The sequence below is a fragment of the Thunnus albacares genome, chromosome 15, assembly GCF_914725855.1.
Source record: "Thunnus albacares chromosome 15, fThuAlb1.1, whole genome shotgun sequence".
In the NCBI taxonomy this organism is placed as follows: Eukaryota; Metazoa; Chordata; class Actinopteri; order Scombriformes; family Scombridae; genus Thunnus; species Thunnus albacares.
This window is the reverse complement of record NC_058120.1, coordinates 9,309,528-9,333,566: the sequence shown is the minus strand read 5'-3', so window position 1 is coordinate 9,333,566 and position 24,039 is coordinate 9,309,528. Positions and strand designations below refer to the sequence as shown.

At 40.5% G+C, this 24,039-nt stretch overlaps 1 long non-coding RNA gene across 2 annotated transcripts in view; it reads right to left on the bottom strand.

The window, feature by feature from the left end:
• Window positions 1-651: 651 nt before the first annotated feature.
• LOC122998718 overlaps window positions 652-24,039 on the bottom strand; it is a 41,543-nt gene continuing 18,155 nt past the window's right edge. For both annotated transcript variants that reach the window (XR_006407488.1, XR_006407489.1), the window contains 2 exons: window positions 4,237-6,898; window positions 652-923 (listed from right to left, as the gene is read on the bottom strand). This is a non-coding gene — a long non-coding RNA (uncharacterized LOC122998718). The remainder of the gene's footprint in view (window positions 924-4,236; window positions 6,899-24,039) is intronic.

Genomic DNA, 24,039 nt, shown 5'->3' with positions numbered 1-24,039 from the left:
CTCTGACGTGCTTGAGAGGAACACTGTTGGTGGTGTGAGGTTATTGTGCTGTTTTTTCTTTTTTTGCATGCTTCACTCTCCTGTAGGCTACTGCTCTCTCCCTCGATCTGTGTGTTTGTTTGTGTGTGTGTGTGTGTGTGTGTGTGTGAGAGAGAGAGAGAGAGAGAGAGAGAGAGAGAGGAGTAGGAGAGTTTGTAAGGATACAGGATGCACTAGCCAATACCAAACTCCTCCTGTGCACCTGGGCAGCAGTGGTGGAGGAAGTAATCATATCCTTTATTTAAGTAAAAGTAGCAACACCACACTGTAAAAACACTAAGTACAATAGGTGCAGGTGCAATAAAAAGCACAATATTTGCCTCTGAAATGTAGTGGAGTAGAAATATAACGTGGCATGAAAGGGAAATACTTAAATAAAGCACATGTACCTCAAATTTGTACTTAAGTACAGCAGTACATGGTTACATTCCACCACTGACGAGCAGCATTTTTATATTTATCTGTGTCACACTTTTTTATAGTGACACAATTTGCCGTATTTTTAGTGTTATACAGCAGCCTAACATACTATAATTGCAGAGACTTAAAAAAAAAAAAAAACATATGTGACACTTTGTTAACATATTGCACATAAATCACCTTCTCCAGGAACATTTTTCAAACATTTTAATGGGAGGAGTAAAACACTCTAACGTGAGATGTTATTCAAGCAGCTCCCAGCAGATTTAAGTGAATAGAACAACATTTCAATCTAACAGTGATCTTCATCAGGCATTGTCAAGTAAACACCACACAGCAGAAGAAGCAATATATAGAGACACAAACACACTTGTCACTTAGGTGGTTGTGATCTGCATGATTAAAGAGTCAATCTGCTCCAAGAGTGGACCGACCAGAGAGGAGCTGGATGATGCTGATGCTCCCTAAATAAGAGAAAAAGCACATGAAATATATTTGAAGAACATGTCTACATCAGAAAGATTCAATAAAAGGTAATGCACGAGTCAGTTAAATTATCCATTAAGAAAACAGTTATCATAAAAAAGAGTAAATAGAAAAAAATGAAGAATAGAAAAAGGAAGACATGTTACCGCATATACCCAAATACTTGCAAGTATGAAAAACATGAGATATTAATACCTAAAACAAGGAAATAAAAAAATGTTAAAAAAAAGAAAGAAAAAAAGGATGCAGCAACATATATTCCTTCCTAGGAGACTCAAGTCAAAAATAATTATCTTAAAACATGAGAGTAAGAATCATTAGAAAATTTGCTTGTTTCAACTATAAACACAAAAGTTTTAAGATCAAAATCTCAATTTCAACCTGTAGATGATAGGGTGTTAAATCTCTAGATACAGACTATGAAAACACTCCTCTCTTGGCTATGCTGTTGAAAGTCACTGCTTGTGCACCGATCAGAAATGCATGTGATCTACAGCGATATGATTTCCTGACTGATAATCAGAGAAAAGGGCTGCAGAATAGAAGAGCAAACACAGCTACGGAAAATTTACTTCATTCATTTCAAGCCCAGGCAGCACAAAGACGGCCCACTGAATTGTCAACAGTTTCCACACCAGGGGGAACTCTTAGAGATCTCTCAAAGTCCTGGGCCCATAGACTGTTAATGGTCTTTAAATTCAGCACTCAGCAAACACATAAAGGACTCAACCCAAGCGAGTAATTTGTTTCTGGAAATTGGCCTCACTGATACCTTACAGTCTACATTAAACGCAGTTCAAGCAGAAAATCAGCAATAAATCTGACGTCTTTATGGACATTCTAGTTCATCTATGTTCCTGTGAGCTTCAACCCAGTGGAGGGAGATGTTGTTTATCTCAGTGTGTGTGTGTGTGTGTTTGTGTGCATGTGCATCCATGCACGTGGTAGTGTTTGTGTTTGGCAAGCGAAAAAAGGATTTGTATGGTCCCTGTAATCATTTTTTAAAAGGGGGAGCCGGGAGCCATGAAGTGGAACATGAGTCTAAAGTTATAGAGGTTATGCTCTGCTTATCCAGCTCTTTGAAGTGTCCCTTCTGCTAACACTGACTTTAGGAAGCTCTGACTGTGAGGTTCATTGCTGGCAAAAGGCCTGGGTCACACCTGATAGGTTAGTGACACGCTGAGTAACACTGAAAGCAAACGCATAGGGTGTGAACTGATTTGGTAACACAGTACTTTTCCACATTGATAACGTAATTGGTTGTCATTAGGGGTTTGGATCAAGCAGTATACAAACAGTATAATCTCCTACATTATCAACGTGCACAACTCAGTTTAGAGTAACAGCTGTTGACATTTCAGTGCCAGTGTCTGTTCTGCTATATTGTTAGCAACACACCAGTGACGCTGCTCGATAGGGAATTCATAAGACACCTGGTGTTCCATAGTTTCCTCTTCTTTTCACTCCTCTGCCATCAGGGCTGAAGCCAGGATTTTGAAATGCTGGTGTCATGAGTCCCAGTCCCACCCAATGCATCCCTTCAGGCCTGTTCACACCAGCATTTAAAACAGCAACATTTTATTGCTAAAGTTGCTAAAATCCACAACATGATTTGATTTGCTCACAGGGACGAAGTCAATTTTCAGGTGGAGTTCAATATTGGTGAACTTTGATTTGCAAATTCTTGCCATTGACCGGTAGCAAGCTGTCTCCACAGTGCTGACCTTTGAGGAAACTATTGTAGATTCTTAGCCGAGTTCACTTTAACCCCCTCTGCCAGAGTATAAACAGGTCCACAAAAAATAGTTTAGTTTAGAGACAGTTATGAAACAAAAATACAAATACATTTTTTTAATAACTAACTATACTATCAGTTAAAAAGCTCATTAGCTTGGACAGCTTTATCTTTTATTGGCAGCTTCAATAAAACTCCTCATTAAATGAATGTACAACTCCGAGAACAGAATGCCAAGGGACAGAAAACAGCCCAGCACAGACAAAAAAGTAAGAAGCTCGAGGAGCTAAAACTGTGACTGATAGTGCTAGCACCTGGCAGGCTAGTGTATTAGTTGTAGTAATTCACCAACTTGCCCTGCGAGTTTTCACTTCAGCAGAAAAATGTGAGCAGACAACAAAGAAAAAGTCTCTTTTTCTTATTAATATTTAGATTTTTATTTTGTTATTGAGTTCATTGATGATATTGTCTGTAATTTTGATTCCCCACTTGAAAGTATAAATGATGCCTTCTCCAATCTACCAGGAATAAACAGGCAGAGAAAAACTGAATTCCTTATATATTTGGGGAACAAAAATTAGTCCAATTTAAACATCCTGGGCTACATGTGTACATTTTTAATTGTACAGCACAATGTAAACTCCCCCCATGTTGCTAAAACAATCAAACCCCCTCTCCCCCATACAGAAATACAGAACTACATAACCTCATTGTATGGTAGACAGGCTACAGCCCTGTCTGCAACACAGAAAGTGAAGCATTTTCCATTTTCATTTTGTTTGGGATAAAAATAAACTACAGTTTATAGTTCAGCCCACATAGCTGAGCAGACGCAGATAAAAATGACAACTTTAAAAATTCAAACCTCATGACCAGAAAATCCAGAGAAAAGACATCATAGCCGAGAAGTCACTTTTTGATTGACAGCTGAACTTTGAGAAATGCAGTCCAGAGTGTGATGATAAATACTGAAAAAGCATTTATGGATTGGATCTAAAATTGTATATCCTGAAGTGTTCCCATTCTGCTTGGGAATGCTGTCAGGATAGTCCAGAAGGAGCTGGGCTATTTTGTTTAGTCTGCTGCCTAGACAACCTGCACCTGGATTAGTAGCAGAAAAAATATGGTTGGATGGATGGATCTAAAATTATGAGATGGTTTCTCAAAGGTCAGCAAATTGCCTCAATCCTGAATCTCTATTATGGTCTGTGCATCCATTTTTAGTTGATATAAAATACAAAATCCTGTGTATATTGCAGCCTGGGGGCATTAGTCCATGGTTGACTGAGACAATTCAGACATTTTGTTATGCATTCAATTTAAAATTACTGAGGCATGAAGCTGCAGCTATTATCAGTTTTAGTCACAAAGTAAAAAATGCATCTGACCAAGCACCATGGCCATGAAGGATTATAGAAAAGTCAAGACCCCAAAACAGTTTCTAAAATCCACAACCTGATTTAGCAATTTTTAAACAGTTTGAAACAGCGACTGGCACACCCTGGCATGAATATTTTACACGCACCAATATTTCCTGATGCGACATTGGAGCTTACCGGGACTTTTCTGCCTTCAAAATGAGTTTGGATTATGAGCTCCGGCAGGTCGCACAGAGGTGAGGACCACGACCAAGAGGGGATTTTTTAGAGATTGGTGTGGGGTGAAAGCGGGGATGGAGGGAGTATGAAGCGAGGGACAGCGGTCTTTGTTCCTGTTTCAGCCTGATAGGATTGGGACTGTGGCCCAGGGAGAGCAGAGCTGTGACAGCAGGGGAAGGTGTGATTAAACCTGGAAGAGAACAGAAAAGAAGTATGCACATGGAATACGTTCAAAAAACTTCTCTACTTTTTCTCCCCTTCTTTAGTCTTAATTTTAGAGTCAAATTTTTGATTGGCACCCACTTTTGACACTTTAGGAGGAGTGAATGTGTTGGTTCAGCTCACATGTGGAGCAACTGTAGCTCTTGGATGATTGAGTTCCTGCTCATAATCCCATTACAGCTCTGTGGATTGAGAGTTTATTTGTAGCTTTGTGCGAAGACACGCTCCCATCTGAAATTGGGGAAAATCTGAACTGGCAGCAGCTCACTGACTCAAAGCTTCTTATGGCAGAACACAGAAGATGAAGATTTTTAACTGACCGAAAATTAAACTAAATTAATTTTAACAGAAAGCACAGTCGGCATGTACCACATGTTGAACCGGTGTGCAAGTAGTAGGAGCAATACTCTGCATTTAAAGTGGCTATAATCAATATTACAATATAACAAAATTTTATAATAACAATCTATCAAATGACAGTATGTAAATGTGAGAAGTGTGGCTCATAGTGATGAACCCACAGAGAATTATCAGCGACTCTGCAGCTCTCCTCGGCTTTATGGAGCTTTATAGCAAGTTTCAGGTCATTGTTTAGCTGTCTGGCCCAAACTTTACTGTTTTGATTCACTCTCACTGCTCCCATAGTGTCATTTTTGGCCTTTTGGCCACAAGAGACAGCTGTTTTCAGCAACAACAAAAAAAGCTCTAAAAACCCACTGCACACTACTTGCTCAGCACCAAATGGCAAAAAGTTAGTGACTAGCTGGTGAACTTTATGGAGCATTTAGCACCTAAAGTGCCAAATATTTTCCTCAAGAGTCAGTAGAGAGCAAAAACAGAGCTAAAAGACAGTGAATATTGTACTTACATTCATCAGGTGGACAGAAACATGACTCCAAATTGAATGATAATGTTGCTCTGAAACAAGTTCACCATATGAACTTAAAAGGTGATCATATGTCTATGTATTGTGTTCACAACTTGGTTCTGCTGCCCCAGGTGGCCAAAAAAATCACTTATTGCAGGTTTAAAGAGTTTGTAAGGGGTAGCCTTTCCAAAAACCAAAAACGCAAGAATGAAAATGTGTGCTAACTGTAACGTTATCTGCTCTAACATGAGCTGCAAACGTTAGCAAGCTTGGCTAACTAGTTTACTACCAAGTAACATGGCGTTACAAAAGTGGAGGAGCATATCATTAGCTAGCTTATTACATAGGTTTACAGACCAGTTCAGACAAATCCACTGTGTGGGATGCAGTTTAGGGTAATGTTTGCAGCTTTGTCCTCTGTATTTGATGTGGGTAAGTTTACACTCCAGCAAATGCAGTCAACATTATCTGAGCGTTATGTTTGCTAATCAGTTAGTCCTCATCATAGAAAACGTTTCTCTTGTATAAAGATATAAAGAGGTATAAGGACATTTTAATTATATTTTTATTCATGATACTGTAGGCAGAATAGCTATTCTGTAATACTGCTCTTTTATTTCCATGATGTCATCTGCAGGTTATTAACTGGTGAAGAATAGATGCTGACTTTTAGACTTGAGCTTTAACCTCAGTCTTTTAGCATGTCATGTATGTAGCCATCAGGTGTATATAATATCCTTTTATACAGCTATTGCTTTAAAACGAGTGAGCTGGAAACATTAAAAACTAAGCTGCAGACAGAGTTTTTGTCTCTAACTCACAGAGATAATTAGCTAGCTAGCTACAGCTGATAACATCTACAAGGAACAGGCGTCATTTCTAGCCAACAAAATTGACGGTTGTCAGCTAGAAATGAGAAGCCAGCTTTTGTTTAATTCTGTGTGAAATAAAGGAGCCATTGTTTAAAAAATAGTACTACAAGTGGTAAATCTTTCACCGTTATTATTGTAAAATGCATATGTGCCATGCAAGAACAGAGAGCTTGATGTAGCAACAGTGACGGGGCAAGTGATTAAGTTAATGTAATTAGAGTCTGACCCATACCCATTTTTGAAGCTATTACTGATAATTGAAAATAATAAAAAATAAAAATCTATTAATTTATTAAATACAAGCATAAAACATAGACACAGATTTATTGAAATGTTGCTGTTACTTTAACAAATGACTAGACTGCATATCTGCCAACATATAGGCTGATACCAATATACTGTATCTGTGATCTGAGCAAATCATATTTGCCCTCTTCGATGTAAAAATTGTAAATTGTGACTGCTGAAAGTGTACATGCACTTCTTTCCGCAGTTTATTTAGTGTATATGTGTGCAACTGTGTGTTTGTGTGCAGCCTTCCTGCACCAGCTGCTGTGTGAATGGCTGGATGAGGGTGAAGCCAGAGGATTGTAAATCAGCGACGGCAGCAGGCAGACCTGACTCCCCTCTCAGGCAAGGAGACCATAACCAGCTCATTCTAGGACAGATAAAAAAGAAGTCAGGTCAGGAAAACAATTACAGTCATCTGCTTCCTCCCTCCTTCCCTCTATCCCTGCTGCCATCTCTGCCTCCACCCTCCCTCTGTCTCATCCTCTATATCCCCCGTAGTCTGATGATTTAGGCTCATTAACGACATTCAGTCTCTTCCCACTCTGTCTTTGACCACAACAGACTTTTGTTTGGTTTTAGTTTTCTTTCAGGTTTGATTTCCTCCTTTCATTCTTTCTTTCAACGTTGTTTCGTCTATTCATTTCAGCAGCATCTTCACTTTTCGTTTTGTAATCTTTTTAAAATGGCTTTCTGATACTATCTTGCTGTCTTTAAGCGTTTGCCTATATGAGGCAGTGAGATTTAGAGCAGGTCTCCAGGTCAGGGCTATTCAGCCTGTTCATGCGGGCAATCAGGCCGTCCACCCAAATAATGACTGCCATGAATCAACCCATGAATGAGACAGCCATTGGATTCAGCACCATGGTCAGCACTTCTGCCTTTAACTTACCCTACCAGCATGAGCGTTTCTGCTAAGAGGACAATAAAACTATAGTGGAAGCCGTTTGTGTTGAAACGAGCGTCACAGGCGCCTGCTTTTAGGTTCGCCCGAACTGAATGATTAGATTTGGTGGAATAGTTACAGTGGAGGGCGAACATTTCTTCACTTGGTGAAGCCACATTTTGCATTGCATTGCAAAATTACAGCACTGTTTTTTTTTTTATGAGAGGCTGCTGCAGTAGCCTTGAGACGGACTCCACCTGGAAAGAGGAAACAAGGGAGGCCAGAAACAACCCGATGGAGAACTGTAACCTCGGAACTGAAAACGGCTAATCTAACTTGGGGCGAGGCACAACATGTTGCATAGGATAGAACCAGATGGAAGCAGATAGTCGCAGCCTGATGTTCCAAAAGGAACGAAGTGAGTAAGTAAGTTGCAGGTCTCATTGGAATAAAGCTTACTGACGCCTGCTGCAGCACCTATTAATCAAGACTGTAATCTTTACTTCAATGGGGAAAAGTTAATGTTTACTATGTGAAGAGAAGGCCTGTTGTGTAGTAGAAAGGAAAAAAGCAAGCCATTCCTCTTTCTGTTTTCTGTGAAATTGTAGAAGTCGTCTGAACTTTTCATTGATTTTATTGCACCATAAGCTCAGATGAGTTAAAGTGGTCTTCATATGCAGAGAAGGTTTTTATTCACCTTTCATTTTAAGATCATTTTTTTTGATTTTTACAGCTCTAAGAAGTAGTACTTTGCAGTGCACTCAAATTAAAGTGATAGATGTTCCCTTAAATGATCATTAGAAGAGCAGAAAAAAATAGACGAGCTTAGGTAATTCTCTGTGGGAGTGTGCGTACTGAACTCCCTGATTCATAACCCAATACATAAAACCTCTCACTTTCTGGGATACTCATTCAGGCCAAACGATGTTCTGCTTTTGCTCTGAGATGTTGAAGATCTAACATCCAAACAAAAATTGACATTTGCGGATTCCCCCCCACCAGTGTTCATCAAAGCAGCATTGAAATCCACCACTTCTAAAAGCTGAAAGTGTGCACAGATCATCTGAGATGAAACAGCAGAGATTGATTGAGAGAAATCCCCTAAGCTGCTTCTGCATCTGGTTTCTGCCACTCTGACTCTTGATCTGCAATGTCATTGAAGTTCCAGTGCTCCAAGAAAGCACTCAGGAAAACTACTGCGGCGGCTGAAAAAAAAAAGAAAAAAAGAAGCTGACATCACCTTCCGTTTGGTTTGATGAATATTCATAAAGGCGGAGGAGTGGTGAAGGTGGTGGTTGTGACTGCGTTGTCGGACATGGCATGAGGAACTGGGCGGACAGAACTGTCCTTTATCAAGAGGTGCTATTTGTGGATACGTGTGTGTGCATGTGACAGTGTGTGTGTTTGTGTGCGTGTACACAAAAAAGAGGAAGACATGATGAAGATGCACATTTGACAAACGTCTCATTGGTTTGTGATAGGAGAGAAATTAGCTACACACACACACACACACAGTAAAATGTTTTTTTCCAGCCAATTTGAACACAAGTCCTTTAAGTCGTCAGTATGCTTCAACTGAAGTGCTTGTCTGACAGCTTCAGCGACACCCTCCCCTCCACGCCTTTCTGATGTCAGAATTGGGCAGGTTCCAAATATTATCCAAAAATGTGTACTGTTATCCCCACATTTGATCGATCACCCTGCCTTCGAGTGTGGCCATTTGGAACAGCTATAAACGCTTTTGTCCTCTGATGCGATTAGACAACATGTCATAAGAACTAGGTGCTTTTGAGCATAACTCGGCCTTAACTTTCTAAAACCGACAATACAATATGTACACCCTCAGCAGCCAGGTGTGCAGAGGTATGAAAGTGATCAGGATTTGAACTTCTTTCTTTTTTTTTTTTCATTTTTCACACAACTACTTCTGTAACTGTTCATGTGAACAACCAACTGAACCGAGAAAAGACTGAAAGTATGCACTCTGTTTGAATGATTAATGACACAAAGTTTCCACCTAACTTCCACAATATGACGTGCAAAGGATAGATTCACGGGATTCAGATGTTTTATTTGTCACATACTGATACAGTATGTGCAGTGAGATGGAAGGTGGCACACTTTTGAGGCTGTGCTAAAAAGGACAGGGAATAAGAAATAGAATGATAATAGAAAAGGACAATTCTGGTTTATTATAACTTGGGTCTCATTTCAGATCTGGGAACAAGAAAGTCTACAAGGCCAGAAACAGAAGTGGTGAGATGATCCGACAGGTTGTAAACTCATCTTAAGTTATTCAAACTTATTTCAAAGAGAAAATGAAGCCAAAACTTGAAATCATTACCCAGACTGTCATTAGATTTTTTTTTGCTGTATTGTATTGTAACAGTCACAGACTGCCTGGTTGAGCATATTTATTCCCGCACAGAGTTTTCCTTCCTTTTCTTATTTCTTTGATTATTACTGACATCTTGGGTGTGTTCACTTTCAGTTTTACCTCAAAAGTGGTTTGATAATCTGGTTAAACTGCTTCAAATAAGCAATTCACGATGACTGCTTACATGCACATTGCAAATAGTAGTAGCATCACGTTTCACAAATAACTGATTATTATGTTATTATTACTGATTGGTGATGAAAAAGAAGAAGAACATTTTTCCTTTAAAGCTCCTGACAGCTCTGCCAAGCACACACATTAGAAGCTGAGGATTAGCAGAGAGGAATGGGGGGGCCCACACAGGAGGAATAAACACAAATTATAGCAACAGGAGAATAGAAATGCACTCTTCATGCTGCACCGTAAGCAGTCACACTGAGCTTGTGTGGGCGGACTGACTGGCTTGAGGAACACAATTACTGACACACTACAGCACTCATTGGCTTCCTGAAACAGTGGATTGGCTGCTCTATTCTGTGATGCCGCTCGTCGTCCTGCTGAGCTGATGCCCCCCCCCCCCCCCAAAAAAAACCTGCCCTTTGTGTGTGTGTCTTGCTCTCTGTGCCCTATTGTTGTAAGACGCTGTAAGGATGCTGCTACAGCTGTGCTCTGCTTTGCCCTTTCCACTCTGTCAGCCTTTTCACTTCATCTCATCCTCTTTTCCATCTCGGACATTAATACACAGAGCGGTAGCATTGTTTAGCCTCTCCATACACACACATGCACACACACACACATGCACAATAAACAAATGTCTTGCACTGACGTCATCCCGCTTCCCAGTTCTGCCTCTGTTAGTGTATTGCCTGTCTTCCTGCTCAAATGGATGTGGTGTCAGATGCATGCACGCACGCACACACACACACACACACAAACACACACACTACTAGATATTTAACACACTGGGATGTAAAACATGGATTTAACATCACTCAGCAGGCTTAAAGTCATCATGTGCTCAGTTTTCAGTGGCAGTTATTATATTTTAATACTCATTTCCTTGCAACTTGCCATGTGAATTTCACATTTAAGAGATTAAAGATGCTGAAATGTAATATCCTTTGCACGACACACACGCACAGCGCAAATAAGAATTCACTCCACACAGAAACCAAGCTGGAGCAGCAGCCTCTAACTATCTGCTTGCCATTTCTCCTCTGCTCTCCCTCTCTCTGCGTTGTGGCCGTGGCAGGTCAGTAAATTGAGTGCATCTACGCTGAGCAGGATCCCCACACATCCACCTCGCTCCGGTAGCAGCCTCCCCGTCATCCTTTTTACCTGTCACTCAGTGCCTCTCTCAATTAAATGGACCACTAAGCACCACTGTCAATATCCAAGGAGAGATTTCCTTCAAGGCGAGGAGGCTGTGGATCCACAGGGCCCAGCGACAGGGACAGCGACAGAGAGACACGTGTTTGTGTGCGTCTTGCTGCTTGGATCATATGGTTTTGTGTTTGTCTACAACTGTTATCGCACAGGAAACCTGACTTACAAGCTTTAGTGACACTGATCTTTTCACGGTTGTCTAACCATGGAAAATTCCGATCCTGTGTGGGCTCACCCTGTTTAGGCAGACACGAAAGACATCAGATTTGTGCCAATGAATTTAACGTCAGGACTTTGAGCCTGTGTGAAATCGACCAAACAGGCACACTGTTCGAATCTGAAATGAAACTCGTGTCAGATGACATGTCTTGGATGGCTTCTTCACAGTGATTGAACATGATTTGTCTCTTGATATTACTGCCTTCATCTTTCATCCTCTTCCATTCCTCTCCTCACTTTTTTCTCTTGCTTGCTGTTGCTTCCAGTTGCGTAAACCTGGTGTGCGTCACATACACGGGTTTGTGTTTGTGTGTGTGTGTGAGAGAGAGAGAGACATTTGGGTATTCAAGGAAGCCAGCCCACTGGGGAACTGCAGTGGGCAAAGCACCAATGCTCACTTCAAAGTGCGATTTGAACGCTGGCCTCTAATCGAAAGGCTCTCTCCCTGCGAACGCCCCCTCAGTCCGGCCTCTGATGTAACAGGTCACTTTCACACACACCTGGAGTCTTTACACACTGTTGTTCATCCTTCATTGAACTTGGTCACAATCATACAGTACTAGTGGTAGTAGTCTGAGCTATTCGTATGAGAGTGTTTTGGCAACAAAGGCTGATTTTGTGGAGAATTTTAAAGGAAAATATCTCTGAGAATATTTTGACAAGCAGTTTTTTGAAACGATGTCCTGCTGCAGTGCTGAAAACATGTTGAAATAGAGTGGGAAGATGGGAAATTGAAATGACAACTATTGCTATTTTTTTTAGACTGCATGCAGGGATGGACCAAAAAACAGGAACATCTGTATGATATAGTGCAATCCAATTTAATAGCTCTGCAATAGATAATGCCTTTGTGATGCTTGTAATGTTTCCAATTTTTGATGAGACTGATTAAATACCATATTGACCCGAATATAAGATGATCCTGATTATAAGGCAACCTCACTTTCTCAGAGGAATTTCCAGGAAAAAAGCTCCGTCTTATATTCGGACCAATACGGTAATAACTCTTGAGATATTCTATATGTTTGGTTTTCTCAACAAATCCCATGAAAAGACCAAAATCAACAAGTATCTTGCTAACAAGTATTGTCTGTATAGCTAGAGCCTGATATAGCTTATTCCTCTGTGTCCTGGCCAAGCACCAACTACCACGACTTAAGACTGAGGCCTGTGCAAGAAGTGCAAAGCCACCGACAGCCACTAGATGCTGGCTCCAATAGACTCCTATTCAAAAAGCGTCAACTTCTCTCTAGAAACACTAAGTCAATCATTTTATTCTAAAAGTCATCACTGTCTCAGTCACAAAATTTTGGCCCTCTAATAAGTGTGCTGGTGGTCATTTTTGGAATTATTTCTCCATTAATAAGATCTGAAGACTTATAGTAGCTTTGATGTCTACTGTGTAGGCACTGATTGACAGCTGTGATTGACAGTTCGCTCACCTGTTGCTCTCCCCAGCTCTGGGATTGGCACTGAGTCGGAGTATTGTCGCAATATTTCGGTAATTTTAATGTTACTTGATTATTATACCTGCCGTATTGGCGCAATTTAACAAAAGTAGCTAACGTTAGCCCAAGTGTTCCCTGCTAGGTGTTCCAAGTAAGCTAACGTTCACTTTGGTCTGAGGAGGGCGTGTTTCCAGAGGGTGAAATGCAACAACCTGCACTCCTTATTTGGAAGGTTCTGGCTCCAAACGGAAATGTTGGCACTGACCATAAGCTGCAAACCAATGAGTGATGTCACACCTCGCTACATCCATCTTTATATACAGTCCATGATCCTGGCTACTAAAACAACAGAATATCACCATGTTCTTTAACGCCACAGACTGTCTTGTTGCATTGTAAAGCATTTCTGTCACTCATTTTGTCTGTTTCTGTAGGTATGCTTCTGACATCAGCTTCAAATATTTGTTATGAATTTTTATCATGCCACCATTATCACCATATAATTGGTTTTGGGTTACCACTGAGCAAAGCCACCTCCCACATTAAATGCTTGCTGAGAAACAGTGCGATCATCATTAAGACTGCCAACTGATTTTGGTACATTGATGATGAACCATTAGATGAAGAGACACTTTTAGATATGAATTGTTTCCTTGCCAGTGAAAAATGATCTGACCATAATTTCTGTCTCAAAGCTCTTAGGTCAGCAAAAAGATGTCGTCATTCATCATAATGACTAATGGTCTTCCTCGTATTAATGTTAATTAACAGGAAATACTTGCAGGGTTAATCATTCATGTACAATCACAGAATTAATTGTCATTGTGTAAAATCTTTCATTCTGTTTTTGCATGTCTTGTTCTCTTCACTACCCTGCTCTCCCACTTTCTCTCTATGATTATTTTCTGCATTTACAACATAATCTCCGTAAAATAGACTCTATTCTTATTTCTTGATAAACACCTGCTCTTTATGTAAGAAAAAAAAAAAAAACCTATGTAATTATGTTGTGCTAGTTCACCATGAGGCCAAATATGTAAACACTTTCTCCTGCTGCACTATAAACCCAAATCATCCTCCCTTTGTATCTCTCTTTCCTTCTGTCCATCTCTTTCTATCCTTTTCTTTCTCCCTCATTGTCTTTGTGTCTCCCAGGTTATTCCTATTAGACATTATTCAGCATGGGGCTGACAAAGACCTGCCTGCAGCGCGCTGATACAGCCACAGAGCATGGCTCCAGCCTCTCCTCTCTGATGTTATGCCATGCACACACACACATACACACTCCACACAATAAACTCTTTCTATTTGGAGTTGTGTGATGTGTGTATAGAAACTGAGAGAGGCAGAAAGAATTGAAGCATTAACAGCTAAATAATTTTTTTTTTTTTTTTTTTTTTGCTTGGCCAGAGAACAAAGAAGGGAAGGAGTTTCAGTGGACAATGCAGCAAACGCACACGTTTTGATTTGCCAAAAAGAGGATAGCAGTGCATTCAGAAACAGACGAATGGGCCACAGACAGTGATGGATGCACACAGACGGTGGGCGACAGTGAAAAATGAGAGGATGGGAATTGTTCTTGAGGTGACACATACTGATGATAGCGGCCACGGAGCGAGGGATGAAAGACAAGAGGAATAGAAAGGGATGTATAAGATGAGGCTGAGCAGCTGGGTCAGTAGAAGTGAGTTTCATACTGTGCAGCATATTCATGTGAGTGTGAGACATACATGTGAACACATGACCGTCATGCAGCTTGATCAGTGTGCACTGAAAGCAGCGACACATGCAATGGGGTGGCTACACAATTAGCGACATGTGTTTTTAAGGAAAGGATAAAAAAAAGGAGAGGAGAGTAGGAGGAGGAGGATGTTTGGTCGGGAACAAATGAAAAACTACAAATGGCAAGAATGAGAAATTACAAGGGCATTGAGTTGTTTTTTGATGAATGCAACGTTGAGCAATCAGATCCAGTTTTATCAAAGTGTTAAAACAAGCTTAAATGGATATTTAAGTCAGCTCAGTTTACTCAGGGAAGTGTGAGAAAAATGATGCAGCTCCCAGCTGCAGTCATTTCATATCAGATGAAAAATGTCACAACATATGCCAGATGTGCATCAATGAGTTCGGGGAGCACCTTGATGCATAAGGTGTTATTGTCAGTGTTTTCTGGGAGTAAAAGGGACAAAGTTTTACTGTTTGTGTTGACTGTACACAACCAAACCAAACCATTGGGCATATTACATTTTTGACCTGATGATGGCACTATGAAAGTTAAGAGATCACCAAAGCCATTACAATTATCATCCTGAGATGATGATCCTGAGTGGGACATCAATGAGTGTGCTAAATTCCATGGCAATCCATCCAATAGCTGTGGACATGTTATTCAAAGCCACAAATGTCAATCTCATGGTGGTGCTGGAAGAAAAGTCAGGGAATCACAAAAGTCATTATGAGTCATCCTCTGGGAACCGTGAACGTCTGTCGCACATTTTGTGCCAATCCACTTAACAGATGTTGAGATATCTGAAAAATATGGATGATAGAGGACATTAAAGGGGAAAAAAATGTATTTCCACAGTAAAATTAAGACTAGACTCCCAGGTGAGGCATGTATAAATATTTGAGTATGTACAAAATATGAAGAGATGTATGTACGAATGTATGTGCAATGATGCATATGTATTTGTGTGATCATATGTGGATATATCATAAATGTGTTTCTTTTTCACCTTGTAAACATTTCCAGTTGTCAAACTAAAAATGGAGTAAAAACATGAAACAGATGGTGAAAAAGGGGATGCAGGGTGAGACACCAGCTTTAGCACCACCTCCAACCTGCAAAACACACGATTATTCACAGGCCGAGCTGTGTATGTGTGACGCATGGTGTGATATTTGGGTCCAGCAGCAGCTGTTATGTACCCGTCTGCTCCACACAGAGAAACATCACATGTAGCTCAACCTCACCGAGGAGAGAGAACTCAAGAAAAAAAAAAAAAGCTCCGATCCTCAGACATTTAAATTATACCTTGCACTTCACCCCAAAACATATTTCACTGATTGGAGTTTCTCTTTGGCAACAGGCCTTTAATCTAATGACCTACAGTACCAATATACTTAAACCCATTGGTGCCATAAACATACATCTCAGCACGCTCTCTCCATTAGGTGAAGAAATGCCCTTCGGAAATATGTAAATATATACGAAAAGTGCTGAAGCAATTAGGAAAGTGAAGTCTCTCAGTCTGATCTGATTGATCAGAGCAGAGATGAAGCACTTCTTATTTAATGTGTCCAAGCTCAATAAAGTACTCATTAGCAAGTGATGGATAACGAGCTGTTCTTAACCATCAGAAGTACATCTCCTTCTAATACGAGTTATAAACAACGTACAGTAGGAATATGTCATGGATCAGGCAAGCGATCAATCCTTCATTCATTTGAACCCACTCAGGAGGACTAAAAAGGTACGTTGCTAAAATAGTGTGATGGGCTGTCAACCTGTCAACGCCACTGTTAAAATATACTGTACTGCACTCTGACTAGCGTGTGAATGATGAGGAAATCAATCACAAAGTGGAATTTGGCAGTAGGATGAGGTTAGCCCCATGTGACCTCCTTTTCCTGGCTCTTAAGTTGAAAGAGAGCACTGCTGGCCAGTGAGAGCACCACTACTGTAATTGAACCAAGTGGAGGCCACATCCAAGAAGCCCTCATTACTTCGCTGAGACTGGAAAAGAGATCATAACCAGGAAATTATCTCCTGCGTGGCATCAGAGCGCTGCTTTGCCACTTTTGTTACGCCGGGTTCGTGCGTCTTTGTTGTCTTTAAAACACAGGGGCGCACCAGAAAGCCGAACTTCAATAGGACGGCGGTGTCATGTAGCTGAGTTTAATGAGGGCGTCTGTCAGAACAAAGGGCTTTTCTTTTGATGTCTGGTGGTCCTCTCTTCTGACAGCTTTATCAAAGCTGCATTAGTTTGTAGTGACTTGACGTTTGGTTTTCCTATTTAATCTAAAGTGATTCATCTTTGCATGAAATCCGTCCGTCAAGAAAAAAATCAAAAGCTCAACTTTAATCTTGATATTGTTCAACGGTGTGCTGCATCAGGAGAAACAAAAGTTCTCTCTTAATCTTGACAAAAAGAGAAACAAGTCCCCCACCCTAAAAAAACAACATCTGCACTAACAAAGTGGAGCTTTGGGTTCGCTTGTGATCGGTCACCTCACATCCCCCGGCTTGGCTGTCCACTGCTCAGCCGCACTGCCATCTGCTTCTATTGTCCTAATGAAGCACATCCTTCTCTGGGATCCTCGGAGATGCCACCTTCACACTGGCATAATCAGCCTCCGAAAGCATCGGCCCCTCTGGCGGCATCCGGTTCGGGCCAGGCCCTTTCTCAGCCCAGAACGGTCATTTCATCAACATCCGGTGCCTAATGAACTAGAGGATGGAGGGCAGCGAGATGAGAGGAAGGAGGGGGAACAAGGGAAAACTATGAGTGTAGGCCCTTTGTACTAATAAAAGAGACTCTCTGCCTTAGGAAAGTAGCACTTTTGTTCCATATTGGGCACACTCAGAGGACGGGACTTAGCGGTCGAGGCGATCTGACCACTTTAACATTCAGCTCTGTGATAAATGGTGAAGCAGTGAATTATTTCTCCCTTTTGGGAGGTCTATCTTCTCATATGCCAGCACTGTATTAAGCTCTCATTTTAACTGATTGGTTCCTTTGTGCTTTGAGGCCTGTGTGCCGCACTGCAATCTCTCATTCTATGCAAAATGTATATTTCTTTGCAGAGGCAGCTCTTTCTCCGCTCTCTGCATCAACTGAGAAAGTCACATTCCTTCAATATCGGGAGAGAGACTGTGAACTCCTGAATTACAGAGGAGTTATCTACATGCAGTATGGTTGATTATTTTTATTCCACAAAGAAATGTCCACACACAGTCATAAAATTAATAGAACCAACTGATGAGTTACTCAGAAAAAGCGATTAGCTGAGATGTGTCTCCATTTAAATGAGGGGGAAAGTTACTGAGAAGTGGCCTTGAAGAATATTACTTACAGCACAGTTTCAATGTTATAATCGAGCATATTAATCATTTATATAACCCCCGTCCACCACACACTCTGCTCCACCTCATGCCAGATTGTGGCTCTAAATATAGCCCCTCCTGTTCTGTCTCTCTCCTACACACACACACACACACACACACACACACACACACTAACAGTGTCAGAATTGTAAGACTTTCCCTGTAGCCATGTGTTGTCTTTCTAACTCACTTTTGTATGGACAGATGCCAGAGGGTAGCTAGTCAGTTTGGAGCGAGAACACTAGCCATCTCCTCCTATGATCGTGCGTGCATGTGTGTGTTTCTGATCATCTGCAGGGCGCAGAACTTTATGCCAGGTTATGAGGCTCCATTTCAAACAATCTTGATTTATGTGGTTATTCTCGTAAAGTAAGCCCAAGCGACGATGGTGGTGCATTTCCATTTAGAGGAGTTTTATTGAGGCTGGAAAAATGATAAAACGAATGATTTATGAGTGAGAACGACATGCCAGGCTAAATCTAATCCCGCAGCGGGAGAGGGAACCCACCGATTGCATTCTGAAGGAGGTAAGAAGGCAGTTTGGCAAATTGCAGATAGTACAAGGAGATGAGAACAGTACGTGATGTAAAGAGATAAAGGTTTTGTAGGCTGAATATTAACACTTTAACATGACAGTGTGATGCACCGTGGTGTCATGGTGAAATTTTGCTTCGCTGCATTCCTGGCCGAACCTCTACAAAATTTGACAGTTGTGCCAAATTACCCAACAATCAATAAATTTGCTTATTCTTAATATTGGCTACAATTGTAACAGTGTTGCCATCAGAGCCATCAGAAGAGGTTAAAATGGAGCATATCCCAAAAAGTGCTTTTTTGGAATTGCCCTCCTAGTGTAGCATCTGCCAGTGTCTTCTGGCTACTCGGCTCTCATTAGCAGGCAGACTGGTGCAGGACTTTCTCCATCTGGTAGCCCGAAGCAGCATACAATGTACCGCACTTAGCACCACACAAAGCTTATACTAAATACCACCACGGTGCAGAACATGCCTGACGTGCATACAGCTCACAAAGCCTGCAGTTCCATATGTGTAGCTCTGCGTGTAGATGACAGAGATTCTTTTCAATATGTCAAGTACTAACATAGGAGACCTTAACATCTAATCAATGTAAGTGCCATATTTAAGTCCAGTTCCTTTTTCAGCTTTCAGAGGGGCCACATGGTTTTGCACACACTTAATCTGGTTAGTGCAACACTTTGAAATATGTGCTTATATTCTCTCTGCTAAGCATTCACATGTCTGCACAGTAAATATGAATCTATAGCCAGTGGCTGGTTAGCTTAAGTTACCATAAAGACTGAAAAGGTGTTGGAAAGACAGATTTCTTTACCTTTTGATTGAGCCAGGCTGGCTGTTACCCCTGTTTATATCCTTTACGCTAAGCTGAGCTAATTGTCTGCTGGCTGCAGCTTTATATTCATCTCACACAGTGGTATCAATCTTCTTATCTAACGCTCAGCAGGAAAGCTGATAAGCATGTTTTCCAAAATGTCAAACTAGTCCTTGAAGAAGAGTATCATTTCTGGTTTTCCAAAATCACCTCAGATGATAAAGTTTGCAAAATTTGAATTGTTCTGTACATGTTATTTTAAAAAAAGCTTAAGTAGGAGCATCTGTGAAATACATAAATTGGAAAGTGACGTGTCAGCACAACAGTAGCAGGTTTAAGTGAGCCAGGGTTGCCTGTCAAAAAAAAAAAAAAAAACGTTACATCTGCATAAGACTCTCACTTGGCACAAAGACTGCAACTCCCATAAATTAATAACAACCACAATCTTACTTTTTAATGTATGATGCTTCTCTTTACTCATAAAACAGCTGCTTTTTAACATTGTCTTTGTCAAAACAGTGCAAAGTGAGCACCATCTATTTTTTTTTTTTGTGGTTGCTACTCATTCTTGTGAGTTGCTGACATTAGAGAATCCATCATGCATGCATTTTTAGTGTGATTTCTCCCGGTGAGAGGTGAGCCACTAACCCCGGCACAGTTAATGACATACGCTACAGGACAAAAACTTGCTTCTGTAAGTGTTTTTCTGTCACAAATGAGCTATTTTTGAGTGTGGGAAATATGACGTACTGTACTGTCGCTAGGGAGGCATGCTCAAAAGAATGAGCCACGGCCCTTAGCTTGTACAGAGCAGAGTCACTTTTCGGCAATCTGAAAGCCATTTTCAGTAGTACTGACAGTTCATAACAGACAAACTAGCAATTCTTTGAAGAACGTGGTTTTCTCTGAAAAGCTCTTCAAACCAAGCAGAGTCTATCACTCTCGTCACTCTTATGTCAATCATCATGCAAGTGTATCGTATATTAACATTTCTGTAATGTTAGATGAGAGATTTGACAACAGTATGGTACATCCGTGAGCTGTGGTATTTTCAGGAAGACACACTGATCCGTGTGAATAACAGAAGATACTTTTCTCTCTAAACCCAGCGTTCAGGTGATAAAATCTCATCATCTAATGTGTCCGATAAAGATCAATAAAAAAACTTATCAGCTCAATTTCCCTGAAGCTAGAAACTGTTCACTTTCAAGCATTTTATGCAAAGATATTTATATAACAGACATGACATGGATTCACCCAAAGCAACTGTAAGACAAGGAACATAGAGGAACACTGAACATGTGACAGTGTGGACAATTCCCTATGCAATTCAGGCGGCACAATGGCAGGATTAACGCTTTTCCCTTCACTGGAGGGATTACATGAAGGGGGCGGCGCAGACTATATCTGTCTGCGGTGCAGATGAGACTTTCTCACACACTTAAAATGATTTATGGGATGGAAAAGGCTGGAATACAGAGAGAGAGGGAGAGAAGAGTCAAAGGAGAAGGCAGGTGGGAGTGTGTGTTGGGAATGAGAAGAAAATTAGAAATGAGGTTGGCTCGTGTGACAGGTGTGTGTCTGTGGAGAGAGAATTAGGTCCATAAGGTACAATATGGATGAATGTGTAGAGTTCAGGTGTAATTACATACCAAAAGGTAAGTTCCCTCCTATACTGAAAGCTGCACTAATTAATATTTTTATGTTAGTGTGGATCAAATGACTACTTGTACGTGAAAAGGGATGCATGAAGGGATGAAACCATGGGAAATGATCACCCAGCTCTGCAATTCCCCTCAGTTTTACCAAGCTTTTTAGTGCCTTTCAGCTCATTGCTTTGGTTTTTACGGCCTTCAACTTTACTGTTCACTTTTACAGCTCTCATCAATGTTGGCAGCTGTTTTCAGCTCACTATACACTACTGGCCCAGCACCAAACTGCAGGCAGACAAAGTTAGCCACTAGCTGGTGAAAATAGTGGCACATTTAGTGACTAAAAAGGCACATATTTCTCTCAGGAATTGCTGGAGACTAAAACAAGGGGAAGAAGAGTGAATATTGGGCTTAAAAAGAGACATAACTCAAAACAAATGTTTTTGTTGCTCCGCACCGTCTGGCAACAATTTAATATTACATTAGCCATATCAACTTTATAAGGTGATAATATGTCAGTGTTGTGTTTACAGCTTGTTTCTTATATTTTTGTGGACGCACACACATGCATGTTCATTTCCCGCCGTGGGATCTCCCGTCAACAGTGAAATTTTTACAACATTTTCCGCTTTACAGGCAGCCAGACACTGCTAAGAACTTTATACTACCTAACGAAATTTATAGATGCAATTTTAGTTGGAGAAAGATTAAACTTGAGCATAAAGAAAGATTCACAGAGTAATTCTGTCTGGAATAACCCTCCAGTGCCATTTCCTGGAGTGAGCAGTCTTTGTTAGGTGGCAGTTATTTTTCTAGACATAGACAGAGACACTTAAAGGTGATTGGAAAAGCAAAATACAAGACAGAATCATAAATAATAAACTGCCCTAAATCTAAATCCATACTCTTATTTGAATTCCCTAGAGAGTTTTGCTATATGAAAATCTCTCTACGCCAGCCCACATGCATCCCCAGCTGAAGAGTGGCAGGTGTCAGTGAGGCATTTGTCATTGATGGACGAGCCTCCTCCTCACCACATCCAAAAGCCAGCAGCCCAGATGGAGACCTGATGGGTGGTTCCTTATTGATCAGCTCCACACACAGCGGGTTGATGGAGAGGAAAAATGATTTAACCTGTGAATTTCGAGTGACTTTTTTATAAATCAAATGGCACACACAGGGTTAACTATTATGTACATTATGTGAATAAATATCATCTGCTATGCTGGTCTGATTTATGTGTAAATTATAACTTTGCACTCACAGGCCTGCACTTAACCCTGGTGCTCCTCTGTCTACTCACACTAGCCAGCTGTAATGCCCGCAGCGTTAAGCTGGCAAAGCCTAATGTCATATTAGCAATTAGAGAAGAGCATATTTAATGATTTTATCAGGCTTGCAGCTTACAGCTTTTTTTAATGGCCGTCCAGAGGAAGCTTGTGGTGTGGTGAAACAATGCCAATAGGCCACTGCCGGAAGGAAAATGCCGCCGTTGATGGAATTCATATACAGAGGTGGCGCCATGTTTCAAAGGAAATTCAATTGCATTTGTTCACAGCCACAATCGATGAATAAACAGAAGTGGTGGCACTTTATAAATTGGATTATTTTCAGTCCAAATGGGATTTTTATTTCCAAATAAAGGGATGCGATGACAAAGCACATTAAATTCTTCTTGCATTTTCAGAAGATAATGGCCTTAAATCTTCACTTAGTCTCTCTACTTCTGAAACAAAGACAGATGTATGACATTGCTTTTATTCAAACTGAATGATGGACCTAGAATATCGTTATTAACGGGAACTGAAATAACTGGAACACACTGGAAAATAATTGAAATATATCTACTGCAGCTCACAGAATGTTTTCCCTATCTTAAAGAAATAGTTCAACATTTTAGAAAACACAAAGTGTAAAAACTATTAGTCCAGTTCAAAGTAGTCAAGTCCATCAAACTAACAATATATAACGTGTTGTGTGCTGGTAGGGGGATTTGTTTTATTACCAAGTGTGAGAATACGTATTATTTTTTCTTGTCAGCACACTGTTGAGCGATATGCTTGTCCTGACTGTTCCAGATTGCATTCACTTGAATATAAACACCTAAAACCTATTCGTACATTAGTATCTGATCACAACACTGCTATGAAAAGGTGAAAAGTTGTTTAATATGTTTTAGATGTGAGCTATACTGTATGCACCTCACAGGATTCTTAACATGGTAACTGTGATCATTGGTTCAATTTTATGAACCAATGAACCCATGGACAAATGTGATGAAATGAACCATGTCTGTTGTTGATAAATAATGGTAGGTGTACTCTGTATTACAACCAAGTGATGGAGTGTGCCTTTCACCATGTTACTTCAGTAAATTATGGCTGTGTCAGAGTAAGTATCTGTTTGTGTGTGTGTGATGGACTGAAAAATGTATGTGTGCCTGCCTGGCCTACATGTGTCCGCACATGTGTTGGAAAGTTTCATTTCATGATGCGCACAAAGAGAGAACCAAGTGCACTCTTTGGATGGTGCAGCATAATGGAAAAACATTTTAACAAAAAGGCCAGACAGTGCACACATAAGTGACAGCTCTGCATTCATGTCTGGTGTGTTGTAGTGTTAATGGTACCATGCTTGTAATTTCATTCTGCTTTGCATCACTGATGTTTTTGCTGAATGACAATAAAAATGAATCTTGAATCTTGAATCTTGTATTTTGGTGGGATTGAAATTGATTTTGTTTTACTTTGTACAAGTAAAGAAATAAAGGGATGTAGTACATCTAGATTTAGAAATCTGCACCTGCTGCACTATGAAAAACACACAGTAGTGTAGTTGGGGAGGGAGGAGATGGTGGAGGAATACTTATCTCTAACTAAAATAATTTGTTTGCCCTAAAAGAAAGTTTTAACCTTAGAAAAGACCATCTACAATTTTGTGCGTAACATGCAGTACATACACTCATTGAATATGTGGAGGAATGCCTAATACGGCCCCTTTACACTGTGGGGTTTTGGGCTATCTGAGACAAAAGCTGACAATTGTGAGAGAAACGTGGCAAAATCTATGTCATCAGTCGAAAGCGT